The sequence below is a fragment of the Psittacula echo genome (assembly GCF_963264785.1).
Source record: "Psittacula echo genome assembly, chromosome: 2".
Lineage (NCBI taxonomy): Eukaryota > Metazoa > Chordata > Aves > Psittaciformes > Psittacidae > Psittacula > Psittacula echo.
In genome coordinates this window covers 82,472,213-82,486,498 of record NC_137737.1, presented here as the reverse complement: position 1 = coordinate 82,486,498, position 14,286 = coordinate 82,472,213, and positions in this window count along the sequence as shown.

The following is a 14,286-nucleotide window of genomic DNA, read 5'->3' as shown; positions in this document are numbered from 1 at the left end:
TGGACATTGTGGAGGCACCTCATCTGAAATCTGTATCCTTTGGACACAAACTATCATTGCATTCCTCTGAGACATTCACACAAGAGCTTGCAGGTATGCCATAGGACCTATAAGGAACCCATGCCCTTCCGGGGCAGCATCTGGAGGTCTGTAGATCAAGCAAGATACCAAAGGGCATTCAAAATGGTACCAAATACCTATGTGCATGCAGCTAATTAAACCCTGAATCAAACACCTAGAGAAATACAAGTGGGGAGAATCTGACTGCACTTAAGTACATCTCAACTTCTCACTGTTTCTCTAGACTTCATGAGAAGTAAAGTGTTACCACTCCCACTTCTGTTTTGGCACAGTTCCTTTTCTCTCTGTCATTTGGGGTGGTGATGGTAGAGAAAGAGATACGTGGGCAATGCTAAACTGGATGAACAGTTCCTGGATACAACTTTAAAATGTTCCTAGATTAAGCCTATTGCTAATCATGAATCTACAGTTAGTGAACTTGACCCTGTTCTCCTGGTAACAAACGCTTCTTTCTTGTACAATTGCTTGAAATAGCAAGCAATTGCTTTCTTTTGTACATTTGATTACTAATTTCTTACCAGAACAATAAAAAACAAGTCACTTCTCTCCCAGTCCTCATACTATAATTTCATTTCTGTTGCCAAAGCATGCCTGGCTTCTGCTTTGTGTAGCTGATGTGCAGCTGTGGTAGGAAGCCACAAATAGCAGCACAGTGTCTTTAAGAGCTGTGCTGCCAAGGGTAAAAGGACCCTGCAGGGCAGCTACTCTGAGGGAGCCATCCTAACTGTTTGGAATGTAGCACATCATGCCGTGATGAGAAAGGTGCAGAATTAACCAGAAAAGTGTTCTTTTTTCCAAACTTTTCCCATTGCAGGAAAGAAAGCGGCACTTGGCCAACATACACAAAAGAAATTGGTACTCTTTCTTGCTAGTTTGAAATGCAGCCATAGGCTGCTCTAGCTGAGTTATATATTTTTGGAGGCATGAGGCAGTATGTAAGTATTGTACCACATGTTGCTCTTAATTTTTTTACCTCGTGTAATAGATGGGCATACTTACAAAGCAATCAATCTGTAGGATGCCTTCAGATTAACTAAAAGGGGTTTTTTTCATCATTTACTTTAAGTAACAGGTTTGGTTTGGTTTAGGTTTTTTTCCCACCATTTACATTAAGGACATGGCATGTGTTTAACTTAAGAACCTTATATACTCAAGAAAGGAAGGGAAGCATCCTTGAGCTGTGCATACTAAAAACTAATTGCTATTCCTTATTGAATTAGGTTCCATGAACATGCATGGCAGATGTGTCTGTCTTCAGGTGAAATGGGGCAACCTTTATAAGGCTTACATGTCTGGCTGTGAGCTTTTCAAATTCTGCATGCCCCAGAGCCTCCTATCTCTTTTTAGCCAAGTGCTTGAATCACAGCACTACCTGAAAGATAAGCCTGGCTGTTTAATTAAAATATGAAGTAAAGTGTTTGAGTGTGTTACTTTAAATTTCAGCCCTGCTTTCATCTGAGAGATGCTTCTGACAGCATCATCTCTTTTGAAATTGGCCTGTCCTTGTTTACTTGTAATAAGCATTCCCAACTCTCTCTTGATAATATTTCAATGAGTGTAGAGTGAGTTGGATGATTTGATTCAGAGTAAATCATAATACCCAGTGATTTGTATCTTTTTATGTCTGGGTCACGTTCACCTGAATCACAAGGAAAATAAGTTTTAGCATCTTTAATAAAAAATTTCCCTTGGGACATATACCCAATTTGCAATACAACAGCTGATAGAGATATGAGAAGTTACCAGCTAACCTTAATTAGCACTTTAAAGCTGGAGATCCTGGGAACAAAGTTCAGTAGTATAATTAATTCATCTTTCTGCCTATTTCTGTACTTTAATCTTATTCCCATAAACATTCCCATAGTAACATGCACCTTTGATATCAAACGAAGAACATGGAGCATACGTTCTTATCCAATTGCAGGCCATTATTGACTTCCTATCAAATTTAATATTGCATGATGAATAAACATGAAACTGCAGCATGAAACACTCTAGGGGATTCCAGGGCAAGTACATGAACAGAAGCCTGTGGTAACTTCACATACTCATAGGATCGTAGGTTTCAACAAGCCAGAGAAGATCAAGGTCTAAATGCTGAAATGCCCTGCCTCTGGCAATGGTCTGTCTTTCAAATAAAGTTTACATGTCTTATTTCCACACTGGATCAAGCGTATCTGAAATATATCTTCAAATGCTAGTCATATGGAAGATCTGCTTGTGCCCTACAGCACTAGATTTGCTTTCCTATCATTCTGAGTTTGTTCTTACTGCTCTCAACCAGACTCCTTTAATCTCATCTTTGATACTTAGGAGAAAAGTTAATCCAAACAATGAGATTCCTTTAGCTAAGTGTTTCCACATGATTTCCCCCTATTTATTTATTTATTTTTCATTAATACACTGGCTTCATTATAGGAGATGAAAAATTCTAGTGACATAGAGTTTAATTACTGTGCTTTTTCTCAAGGGATCTTCATTGTAATCTGTATCACTACTATTATTGCCTTAACTAATAACTAAAAGAGGTCATGTTCCAGGTTAATAGCCTGCAGCTGCAATGTAGAGAAATCTGCAGTACTAAATACTGCTATCTAAACAAAGTAGATATAACTAATAACGCCATCCAATGATGGCAAGTGTTTGCACACAGATGTTGACATTAATCTCAAGTGCCAGTTCATTTCACTCTACTTGACTTTATTGTATTTGCACCTACATTGAAAAACAAATCAGGCCTGGAAACAGCATGTTGGTCAAATAACTCTTTCAAGCTGAGGAATTTCTGAAGGTGTCCAGCTGGAGGGAAAGGTGTCCAAACCAAAGAATTATAGGTGGTCCCAGCCATCTTGACAGTCTTCACTTTAGATACATTTACACTCACTGCCAAAATAGACTTTGTGAAGGTTTATTCATCTGTCTGTTCAATGGCAAATAAATCACAAATCCCACTTTGACTTCAGTAATACTTTCAAATTTTTAACAAGGACACAGGTAGTGTTCTGCTCTACTTAGTACTTGTAGAGTACAGCATAGTTGGTCTGCATTTCTTTTCCTGTCAAAACTAATAGCCAAATATCTGTACATATCTGCTCTGCTATCAGGAGGGAGCTTATAGTAAAAACTTCATGGAATAAAAGAATTGTCCTCTTATATCTAACATGCTCGTCTTGCTTAGTCAAATCAGTTCTCTCAGTCTCTTGCTTGCCTTCACAATACATTATTAGACACATAAAAAAAACCTTTGTTGTTGAATTTTCATTTCATACATGAGAAATGGATGTAGGAAAGTGCAGGAAACTGGAAATTTCAAAATTAAACTTCTGTGCCCATTAGAGTTGTCCTTTAAGGTGGTAGTTGTTGGGCAGGGTTCTGTTTGTTTTGGCTTTTTTTGATCTAGCTAAAAGAATTATAGGGTTTTTGTTCTAGCATCTTTGCATGTTTTAATGTTTTCTGAGGAAGAACTGCCACCTTTTCTTTGTTTATACAGGTATTTTACAATCCACAATTCCAGCCTGTCTACCTAGTGGTGCATTCAGAAACTTACTGAGATGAAAATGTGAGACTGTTGGAAAGGTGCTGGAGAATAGCACTGAATTATGAAAGAATGAGATAAGAATGTAAAAAATGAGAGCCTTGTTGGCTATGGAGGGGGAGTGAGATATGCTTCACACCTACTACCAATGGTCCCTAAGGAGTCCTGACACTCAGATGTCCCACAGTTCTGGATGTCAGCTTTGACGATGATCCCTATGCAAGCATAAGACCCCTGTTACTACAGGCCTTTCTGCATGTGTCCAGCTCAGACTAACAAACTTTGCAGTTCGCTGCTTCTCCACTCCCCTGCTCACCTATGGCATGTGTGGCCTGGTCAGAGACTAGAACTGGCTCTAGCTCTGTAGGAAAGACAACTCCACCAGCAGCTGGTGGGCAGACATAGACTTTACCCACAGCACAGCTCCTGCTCCATAGCAGGAGAAACAAGCATGAAATGAAAATAAGGAGGGCACTGCACTGCTGATTTTCCCTGTCTTCTGTTTTTGCTATGTTTTACAGGTTTGATTTTGTTATGTAAAAAGCACAACTCATTACTGTTTGCAGACAATTGATTTGTCTGCTTTGTTTTTTTCCTTTCCTTCCAGAAATTATTCAATGCACACAAAACTGTGATTACCTTCTACTAACAATTATACCAAAAATTCCCCCAAAATTATAAAATTCCCATTTTGGTAAATGTTGGAAAAAAGCAAATACTACAAGAGCTGGTTTTGTGGCATGCTAGGTAATCAAGCAAGCACAGAGACTAACATAATGTATGTGATTTTATTCAAGTAGAGATTAGCATTCCCATTGTCTGAGAAGTTCAGAAATGCAGCAAAGAGAAGAAGATATCAAGAGTATCATTTTCCTGGGCAAAGCACATACAATTGCAGTGGATTATTCATTAAAGGCATTGTACCTGGCACAGAAATGAACACATATGGCATTGCAAATTTCCCTTGCCCCCAGGTCCTAGTGTAATATTATTTATATGAGTACTTTCTGGTTGTACAAATTAGTCTGTCAATTTCCAGAACTTTCACCATATGGAAAGAGTCACTTATAACTTTACAGATGTTGCACAGAGCACAGATGGCCACACACACAAAAATGGTGCTTTGTGACATTTACATCCCAGGTACTTCAGGTACCACTATCTTGCCTTTAACCTCCAAAATGTGCACCCTGCTATCACTGTGCGGCTATTAAGAGTGTAATTAAATTTTCTGCGTGTCTTACAGTGCTATGATAAAATTTCAAACTCAGTGATAGCGGAAAATGGGAACACAATACAAAGTTTTACTTCATGGCTTTGATCCCACAAAATAGTCACAATACTTACACCCTGTTGCAACAAAATGAGATGGAAAACATCACAGTTTATATGAGAATGTAGATACCTCGTCTCTTCATCATCTTGGCGCCTTCTTTTTACCAGTGAGTCTGAAATGAGAACTGATGAACCTGCCTCTACAAGGTCTCAGTGGTGTATTCTCAGTCCCATTCAAAGGATGTTGAATGTCCTGCTTGCTCACAGTGGAGTTTGAAAACCCTGTTCAGTCAATGGCAGCTGCTCTCAGCATGTTTGATGTGCCCCACCCTGTGAGTAAATGAACCTCATCGTAGCTCCATAGGCCTCCACCATCACCAGACAGCTGATTGACTTAATTACTGTTAGTTAGCTTTGTTGGCTGAGTGGTCAGTGTCAAGGCAAGCATAGCAGCACCTTTGTGTAGTAGGACACATACCAAACTGGTTGATAAAATTTCAGCACAGTTAAAAACTACTTTTCACAATTTATGGAACATGGATGGCATTTCAGATAATGGGAAGAGTAAACATGTTGTGAGCTTTAAAAAGAAAGGGAGAAAATGTAGCCAGTCAGCAAAGCTTCTGTTTCTGGAAACAGAAATACTGGAACAAGCAACTAGACAGACTTCTTGGAGGATAGCAAGGAGAGAGTAAAATACAATGTCAATTCTTTTGTGAGAGTAGATTACATCAGAATAAAATAATCCACTTTCATTCTATGGTGGGTAACAGACACTGCAGACAAAGGAAAAGTAATTACTATTGTATTTCTTAACTTCAGAAACATTTTTGATGCTGTTGTTCATTACATTCTTCTTAGCAAATGAGAAAACACGATGTAGATGAGTCTAGAAGTGAACAGACACAACCCACATTAGAAAAGTCATTCTCAGAGACAAAGAGGCTATTGAGGGGCACAGTCAATGGGGAAGTTTGTACTGAGTGGGCTCCGTGAGAGTCCAGTGATATTCAGGTGATATTCTGCAGCAAATGGGTTCCTTGAAAATCTGTCATGTAAGGGAAAAGGTACTAAATGCCTCCCAAGAGAGTGGCATTTGCATTAGCAGAGCTTTTAAGTAGCAAACTGGGGAAAAACACTATGTTGAAAAAACACAGGTAGGAAGCTGAGTATTGTAACCTCTTGACATCCATTTTAACTGGTTGGTTTGTATTCAGGAGCCTGGGCAAATACATCTCAGACCCTCCTAAAGGTTCATTTACCTTAATGCTCTGACTTTAATCATATGAAACAAAGCAAATATAAGCTAAGCATAGTGTGTGTATGCCTCTGTTGCAGTTTCCCAATTTCTGTTAGCTGTTTAAGGCCTCTTTACGGGTTTTGTAGGCTGGAAGTTACATCTAGAGCTGATAGCTTCTAATGCATTCTAATGGATTTGTCAAGCTTCTTGTCAACCTGCTTGCAGTTTTGCCCTGACACCATTCAGAATTATTGACATCTACAGTGAGGTCATATGTGGAAAAGTATTTCCTTTTGTTTAATTTTAAACCTGCTGCCTGATACTTTCACTGGAGTCATTTAAACGTTATCACACAATAATAGAGTTATGACTATCTCAGGCAGAGGTGCTGGACTTACTGCTACTTACCCAACTCGCAAGAAGTATCAATTGTTCATTTTCTTTTCCATGGTAGAAATTAGGGAATATCAGATGAAAGTAGTGGGTAACAGTTTCAGAGCAAACAAAAGGCAGTGGTTCTTCACACCAAGTACTTACACTAGCTGTGAAGCTCCTTCCTATAGGATTTTGCAGATGCTGAAGCTTTTTCACTGGTTTAAAAGGGAATGAGTCTATTTCATGGAACAGAAATCCCTTGAGGATAACTACACAGGAGTAAGGCTTTGCCAGGGGCTGCTACCAATCAATGCACTTTCATAAACTTTGAATCATGACTCTACATGGCAAATGTAGGACTTGCTGTTTATATTTGCCATAGCTTTCAGCTAAAAGTACTCACAAATCACCATATCAAACTTTTATATTCCAAAAATTCCTTCCTGCTTATAAGAATATGGTGTTATAATAATCGTAACATCATTCAATAACACATAACTAATCTGTATTTCTTTATGAGGAACCAAATTTTGCTGCTACTTCAATGAGTAGCTACTTCTCTAAGAATGGTCCTCTTTGGTTTCATTTGCATGGTTTTTTTGGTAATATTGACAGAAAATATATGACTCAATAGGCACAGGAATATCAGAACCTGGACCACTATAACTGGTGAGAAATCCTAGATCATTAAGAAAAAAAATAAAACAAGGTTTTGTATCAAGATAGAATTTCTCTAAAGCTGATATACACTGAAAATCTAAATGACTGACATGAAGAGAAATTGCAGCTTTCATTGTTCTCACACCCTTAGACACTAGTGTTGTGAAAGGGTCCCTTATAGGTATTTTCTTTTGCTTTTCCTGCACACGTGTAACATGCCTGCTAGGAGTGCTGCAGATCCTGTCTTTTTGGATAGACACTTAACTCTTAGGCATTACATCACTGAAATATCATGTATTTCAGCCTAGTGGCCTGAAGTCATTGAAAAGACATTACATTAATTGTTTTGGATCAGCTCTCCTTGTTAACCGTCATCTGACTAAACCAGGACTATCCATGTAAGGGTTTGCAGAATCTGCTTTACACAGCTCCTGCATGCTAACCCTTTGAAAACTGCTGTTGTCAAATGCTGTTCCCAGACAACATGGAATAATTCAATGAGAAATGATGGATGAAAGCCAGATGACATAAACATAAAGTATCGATTATTTTTTATTCCAGTCTTTGAACCATGTGTTAACTGCAAAAAGATGTGTAAGGCTGGTGAAAATGTGGAAATGCAGTCTGCTGGGCTATTCTCTACACTGATAATATCTCTATAGAACTAAGACATGTCTTCATTTAATCCTATAGTTGCCAGAGGCAATTCATAGGCCCTCTCCAATTCACTTCAGTTCTCTCCCAAAATTCATGGGCTGCAAAACCTGGCGTGTTTTCTGTTCTGCCAGTTAAGAGAGAGTCTTGCAGAACTTCGATGTTGTGACTAGCAATACCATCTCATGTTACACCAAAGGTACAATGTTCTTCAATGCCAGAAGAATGCTGTACTGTCAAATTACATTTCATATATTTCTGACAAAAAAAACCCCTTCATTTTCTCCTCTAATTTTACTCCTCTTTGTCATCTCGCTGAAACAGGTCTTCTCACATGCTTGCAGAACCTTTTTAATGAAACCTCTGTATCAGTGACCCTTTGAATTCTGTTGTTAAATACGGCTTCAGATCAGCATGAGTGTTCTGCTTGTGCAAATCTGGGTTTTTTTAATAAAGATAAAATCTTGTGTTTCCCTCATCATGTCTTCAAGGTCTACAAGCTGCTGTCACCTCCTCCTCCAAGTACTGCTTCTACAGCATAACCCACAAGTCTTTTCTTTCACTGGCACTTGCTGCTCCTTTTAGTACACTCCCATAATCAATATAGTGAAGAAATGGCAAGTATAAAGGAAGTGAGCCCCAGGACATCACTTAAGCATTAAGATAGCGCTGTTTGGGAAGCTGTAGAGAAGTGGTGTCTGATCTCATTGAACTGCCTGCATGAGAGAATATGGTTTAGCAACAGGCCTTGTGGGCAGGCTTTATGCAGTTCTTTTTATCTGTTCTTTAGAGCTGCTGGAAGTTATTATGATCTCTTCTAGGTTCCTACCCTTTTCATTCTCACTCCAAGAGCCAGGTCACTTAGTGTCTTCAGCACATAGACATTCAGGCAGTCCTAGACCTCTTCTTCCTTCCCATTCTGCTCTCATCAACAGGCCCTCAAGCAGAAGTCATCTGCTTAAATGAGATGGCAACCAAGAGGCCATTTTGGCATTCTAACTAGGCCAGTCTGGCCTGTGATCCCTGTAGAATCACAGAAGGCTGAGGTTGGAATGTATCTCTGGAGATCATCTGATCCAGCCCTGCTACTCAAGCAGCAGTGTGTCTGCCCAGCGCTGAGTCCAGATGGCTGTTGAGTATCCCCAAGGATGGAGACCCCACAACCTCCCTGGGCTGCCTGTGCCAGTGCTTGGTCACCCTTATAGTGAAACAGTGTTTCCTGATGTTCAGGGGAACCTCCTGTGTTTCAGTTTGCACAGGTTGCCTCTGGTCCTGTCACTGGGCACCACTGAAAAGAGCCTGGCTGTGTCCTCTTTGCACCTTCCCTCCAGGTACTTATATACATTAATAAAATCCCACCTAAGCCTGTTCTTTTCCAGGCAGTCACACCTCTCAGGTTTTCCTCATGGTCCCTTCATCATCTTCCTGGTCCTTCATTAGATTCTCTCCAGTATGTTTACATACCTCTTGTATGAGGAGCTCAGACCTGCACACAGCATTCCAGGTGCACCTCTCCTTGTCGAAACTCATGAGGTAACTTTCAGCTCATTTCTCCCAGCCTGCCCAGGTGTCTCCTGATGGCAGCACAACTCTCTGGTGTGTCAGCCACTTCTCCCAGTTGCGCATCATCAGCAAATCTGCTAAGGGTACGCTGTAAGAGTGTGCTATCATGGGTACTTCTGGTCTTATCCAGAGAAGATAAAAGAAGACGAAAGATTATCAAAGTCCTTGAAACTGTGAATCCTGGCTTACATGCAATTTTGCAGCTGCTTTGATCAGTGGTTTTATTACAGCTCAGTAGATTCTGACCATGTTCTCCCAAATGGAGAAAGAAATTGGGCCCTTTTTTACTATACTCTTTTTTTCATCCAGTTTGTTTAAAATACATTAAAGACTTACTTACAAAAATACAGACAGGAATGTATATATGTAAGTATATAAACATGCTTTCTGAGACACGCAGAAGTAGCTTCTAGAAGCTTAAAAGACAGTATTAGGGCCTCTACTAAATCTTTGCAATTTCAATATGTATAAGATTACAGGAATAACTGTAGTGATGGTGAAAATTAGTAGAACATATCATTATTGCTGTGTATTTGTGTCACCCTGCTTAATTCAGTTTAAGAGTAACACAAATACTTGTGCTAAGCCCAGCTATAGGGACAGATGCCTAATATTTTTCTCAGGACAATGCTTTGGAGAGGGGCTGTGTGTTCCAGAAATGAAAATCAATATTATTAATTTAAGTTCTGTAACTCTCTCTGCTACCTGACTTTAAATTGCCACAATTTACTGAGGGAATAAAAGCAGATATGTCTTCCTCAACTTTTCTTCGAACTTTTCCTCATCCAAAGGGGGAAACAGAGTCATCACAGTCAGTTTACCCACATCCCTAGACGTGGCATCATCCTGCCAGGAAACAAACAATTTCACATGAATTATAAGTGATGCCATAGTTCAGATAATAAAATCTCAAGTACTTTAAGGCAACTACTCCAATAGCAATAGGAAGAAGAAGGAAGCAGTGTGATGAATAATTCTATCTGAATGCAATTCTGATGGAGCTGGTTACTCATAGCCGTTCTGAAAGGTAGCTTTTCCATTCTTAGCAATGGGACTGCTTACAAAGTAAGGTCAAACACCACCATAGGGAAACCAGTTGCTTTAAGGGGAATGAGATTAAATTAATCTGTTTTGTAAACTATTTATTATAAATTATTTTCTCAGCTCAAACTATGTTTTTTACTAGTGCCTCTTGTTAGATCTATTAGAATATTGAGATGATGAGTACAGCACAGAGAGGAAGCAATATGTCTGGTTTTGTTTGTAAAATAAATGCTTTCCAAAGCTCTGCATGTGAATCCTGGAAAAGAATGGTTTTGATTTTCCCTTCAGAAAAGCTGAAGCATTTTTGTCAATAGGCATCCTTTTCAGATAGAAACCTAATTCATTTTGGCCCTGCTGAATGGTTTCAGAGCCATGCACCCTGGCAGCAATAATACTGTCAGCTTTACTCTCATATTAAATTCACACTTGAGGAGCTGTAGATGATGAATTTCAGATTGCTCTAACCCTTGTTGCTGTTTTCAGATTTTGAGTAAACTAAAGCAAAAGCTGCTTCCGAAGGAAGTTTATAAAGAGACTGTTGATCGGAGACTGTCGATAAGGGTCTGAGCTTTGGGGTCATACAGTAAAACATAAATATACATATATATGCATTGTACCAATTAATCTACAGGTAGCACAATGGCCTTTCTTAGGGCCAGCTTAAATCAGATACTTTCTCTCTTTCTTTTCTTTTAGGTGTGTATGTATAGGTACTACATTATATATGTAGTTCTGAAATCCTCTAAGAGAAATTATGTTAGGGCCAACTAAATAAACCAAGGAGGGATCTGGTGATCCAAGTCCAGGACAACAAAGACATTGGAGTAAACTTCAGTTTTAAACCTAAACTTTAGAAAAGACAGTATCTTTCTCCAGTCTGGTATACATTGATCTCAGTGGGGGGTGGGAGGGAGGCAGTTTCTGCACCCTGCATGTTCATACAAGGTCTTGAACATTTAAACAAGAAGGTGTGACTATTCAGGATGCAAGCATGTCTGCTCAGCAATGTGTTTCTCTTTCCTTCTCAATAAAAGCAGCAAACACCCCCAAACCTTTACAATATCTGTTCAGCTGCTCTGGCCACCAGAGATTTCTTTAGAAATAAACACTACAATTTACTACTGGGGAAGTAATTTCTCAGCCTTCCCTCACTATAGGAATGTGGCTGCATCTCAAGCAGGTTCTACTTAGAGGTTTTACTTTCCTCCTGAGGCCTCTGTTTTTTCCTAGAACTATGCCCTGTTCCTGATTTACTGGACCCAGCATTTAGGCAGAGTGCACCTTAAAGTCATTATGATGAATGGTAAAAAATTGTTAGTAAGCTTCAGATTGCCAATTAAGCCTAAATTAAAGAGCCTTACAATATTCACTATTTAATACGGCTTGTTCAAGGGGAGATTAAAATAAATATGACAACATCATTGCAGAATGATCATGGAGAGAATTATGATTTGTTTCAGTTTTGAGGAAATTAGACTCAGTGGGAGGAGAAAAAAATTCCTCAGCCATAAGAACCAGCTGTAGCTCTAAAACACAGACAATAAAATTAATTCCCAATAAAAAAAAAATCATAAGTATGTGGGGAGATGTTTCCTTGTAGTTTATGGAGGGAAAGTTGTAAATCTGTAAAGATTGGTCTTTATTTGCTGTCAAATTCTGACTGGACATCAGAACATCTTCTGAAACTATCTCCTTAGAACCCTGAAATAAGCACAGTAGATGCTTCATACCAACTTCATGCCTTTCCTTTTACAGTACTCAGTCCAAGCTATGATGCTACCTCACAAATCCAGCTACTCACCAGATACACAAAGCCAAAGTGTTTCTACTCGTTTTAGGCCTAACAAGATAGAATCTGGCTCCTCACCAGGGTGTCAGAAATACCTGGAATTCCTTTTGGAAGATACAGTCTTCAGTTGTATTACAGATTAAAATGGAGAACATTGCAACTAACTCAACAGAAAGTAGAAAGAGAAGCAAAGAGAAGACTTTCCTGAAAGCACCAAATTCAGGCAACCACACTGCAAGCTAGCCCCAAGCACCGAAGAAACCTGAAGCACGCTTGATTGCCGAAACCTATGTTTAAGCCTGGCAGCGGCCAGGTTCTGTATACACCATAGATGTAAAGATTCTGCAAAGAGAGTAACTGTTACTTAATATTTCACAGGCAACTGGTGAGGGAAGCTTAGAACAAGGCCGCATGCAAATGCTGCACTTGCCAATCTAATAGAAGTTCTTCCTATGCCCAAGAAGGAAAATGCTGCAAGGGAAAAGAAATCACAAAAGAAACAAACAGAAAATGTTCCTGTACACTGAGATGGCCCTAAGCAGCACCAAACATAGGGAGCCTACTGATTAAGTTTCATGCTTGAGTGCTCAGGTTCGTCACCAGTATTTATAGCATCTAAAAGCAGTGATGTATAGGTACCCTGGGTTAAACTGGTAAAATGCAGCATTCTGGGATTAACCATCACTGCTGCACAGTAATAATGAGCACAAACCCACTGCATCACAGTTCCTGATGAGCATTTTACAACACAGTTGCTCATTCCCTCTCCTCAGCCTGACTAGAGTCAGAAATGGAGCAGCATCAGGACAATACTAACTCAAGAGTTGGCTCTCGTTTTGTGGTTTTCTCCCTCTCCACATTTTAGCAGTATGTGGTTGTTTCTATTATTTCCTGATATGAATCCTCTCTGTGTGTAGAGATGCTGCTAATGGCTAATTGTATTCATGAAATTGTAGCAGGGAATGCATTTCGGCGTGAAATACACTGTATATCCTGCATTTATTCTTAATCAGGAAGCTCAGCTTCTAAGGAAGTGTGCTGATACATCTCCTTTATTTTTATGTCTGGCAGCTTGAAAAAAAAGATTGGCAAGACCTCAGTCTGTACTAGACTGAGATTTTAACTCCTTCCAACCCTTGTGTTAGGGAAAGATGAATCAGCCTGAATAAGAAATGTGTCCTTATCCTTCACAATGTACTTATGGAGAAACCTGGTAACCTTCTGAGGGTGGAATTTCCCAGCAATGTTATTCCTGATTTCAGGTGCAGCAGGAATTTGAAAATGCGGATAATACCAACCTACCCAAACCTGAAGGGCTGTATCATAAGATTTCTGAATCTGCCATCTAGACTTGCTGATCATGAGAACTTCAGTTGCAGCACTGAAGTTGATCCATGTCTCTGCATCTCTTGTGGCATATGCATCCCTAGAGGAATGTACGTGAGCAGAGGAAATCTACTTAGTGCCCTTTTCAAGTCAGGACTTGTGAAGCTTTCAAAAGGTACTCAAAGCCCCCAAAAGCCACTGAATTTTAGCAATTTCACTGGAGCTGTGCTATCATTTACCAGCTTGGATGTCACAGCTGAGAAAACAGTTAACATCATCTTTTGTACCTTCTGTGGCACATCACTGTTAGTGTTAGATTAGAAAGTTATTTTTCTTAATGAAGAGGATATCAGGGTAACTCAGAGGAAGGGATCTAATGCAGATTCTTCTGAAGTCCTGGGGAAACTGATTTCTGCTGTTGGTTTCTGTGAACTTCACATCAGACCCTCAGTTAGGAAAGAGTTAAAGAAAGCAAAAATTGAGGTTTTCCTTGGTGTGGTGCAGTGGTAGATCTGCCACATGCTGCATGCACTAACTTCTTTTATTCCTCTTTTTTTGATTAAAAGATTGAAAGAACTTTTAATTTGCAGAATTTACATCTTGGAGCATAACTTTCCCCACCACAATTCACGTAGGAGTCTGGCAGTATCTGCAATATTTGCCTGAAGCTTGTTTTGATCTTTTATGGGTACAAGCTGGCAAAATTATGATCAACAAGTTGTCATATTCTGACAGGGGCACAAA